The following is a 2,094-nucleotide window of genomic DNA, read 5'->3' as shown; positions in this document are numbered from 1 at the left end:
TCCATCTATTCTGAACTGTACCGAAACTGATTAAACGCTGACAGTAAAATGCTGGCCACTGTCCTGGGAAGATGACACTCATGAACCAACAATAGGAGGACTTGTATTTTGGGATCTGCTTTTACAGTACATACTGAGAGCTTTGTATTGATCTATCCACACAGATTCCCTCTTTGTGACCCAAACATACATTTACAAAAGGGGAGGCAGAACAAGGAGAACAGTCTCTGGCCATGGAATGAGCAAATTTACCTGGCACACTTTGGAATCAAACCCCTGACCTTGGCCTCATTAATATAGTACTCCCGCTAAGCTAATCAATACTGGAGGGCTGAATGATTTATTACTGGTATGTGTAACACAGGGAACTTAGTTTCCCACACTCTAAAAATATTTCTTTTCCAGAAATTTTAAAATAATTATAAACTCCTCTGAACTAAAGACAAATCACCTTTGCAGAATTAAGGCTCTCTTCTTTGTGGCTTCTACAGCCTAACCAGAAAATAAATGTACACCTGATGATGCTTTTTTGCACTTAATTATTGCTAATGAGTCCTCTGAGGTCCAATTCCCTGGTTCCTTTAATCACTCTTGGTCTCCTTTTACTTCTCTGTATTTTTTGCATGGAAAAAATATCAAATTTCTCCTTAGATGGGTTGCTACCTCTATCCACATTGTGGTGTGCCCTCCATTCTCCATCAAAACCATAATTAGAAGAAAAAATAACTTTCCTAACCTTTTGTTTTGATGAGGTTATCACAAATCTTGTTTCCTTATCTCCTACATGCTGGTGATAGAAAATCATAATTGATGTAAATGGATGGATATATATGATGATAAATACTATGAAGACAGAAAAACTGTTATACAAGTGTACAGGGGGAAAATATTACAAGGATCATTCAAATTCCATACTTGGAAGAATATAGTTTCCCACTATATATAATTAGTGTCTTCCATAAGGTTAATGAAATAATGAAACTGTGGTGGAAAGAATTTTGGATTTAGAGTCATGAAAACCTGTATTCAAAACTTGTCCTAAGGCAAACCATTTCATTTGTCTTGATCTTGGTTTCCTCATCTGTAAAATGAGAAAACTGAATTAAAATTCAATTTCTAAAGTCTTTTCTATCTCAAACCTATAATCTCATCCACAATAGTATGATGTTTCCCTTTATAATTTCTATAAGAATCTCATAAATTCCAACAATTTAGTTTAGGTCATACATCATAAAGTGAGTCCACATCAGATTATCTTCCCACCATCAGTTAGTTATCCCTAAGTCAGCCACAATAGATAATAACCTTATCTATTTTGTTTCTATAGATGCTGAAGAAAATCCTAGTATATCATTTAGTAATGTAACAAATATTAAGCACCTATCACCCACCAATCACTGTGCTAGGAGACATAATCAAATGATTAAGATATGCCCTTAGTGGACATTTTAATTCTAGTAGGAGATACAGAACATATAAATAACTCCAAATACCGAAATCACATGTTCAGACTAAAAGGGAGATTGAAGAAAAGACTATGCAAGGACCAAGGAAGGGGAAGATGTTTCTGATTAGGAGGTAGAATAAGAGAAGAATTACTAAAGAGGTACCATGAGTTAAGGGATGTATCTGGGAAAAGTGGACATCAAATAACCCAGTTTGGCTGGGGCATAGTGTACCTGGGAAACGCAATGATAGGGTCCATTTGGTGTATAATAACAGTGCCAGAAAATTTTTAACTAACCCACATCCCTCATGGTTTGGTAGGTGGCACAGTGGTTGGAGGGCTGGGCCTAGAGTCAGGAAGACTCATCTTTCTGAGTTCAAATCTGGCCTTGGACACTTACTAGTTATGTGACCCTGGACAAGCCACTTATCCTTGTTTACTTCAATTTTTTCATCTGTAAAATGAGCTGGAATAGGAAATGGCAAACCATTCTAGCAACTTTGCTAGAAAAACCTCAAATGGGGTCATGAAGACTTGGACACAACTGAAAAATGATTGAACAACCAAAACATTCCTCATGCTAGAGCTTAATTATTTTTCCTTTTGTTCTAGTCCCAGTGATGATGGACACATTTGTGGTCACTTCA

This window comes from Gracilinanus agilis, chromosome 1, assembly GCF_016433145.1.
Source record: "Gracilinanus agilis isolate LMUSP501 chromosome 1, AgileGrace, whole genome shotgun sequence".
In the NCBI taxonomy this organism is placed as follows: Eukaryota; Metazoa; Chordata; class Mammalia; order Didelphimorphia; family Didelphidae; genus Gracilinanus; species Gracilinanus agilis.
This window is presented reverse-complemented; position numbering follows the sequence as displayed.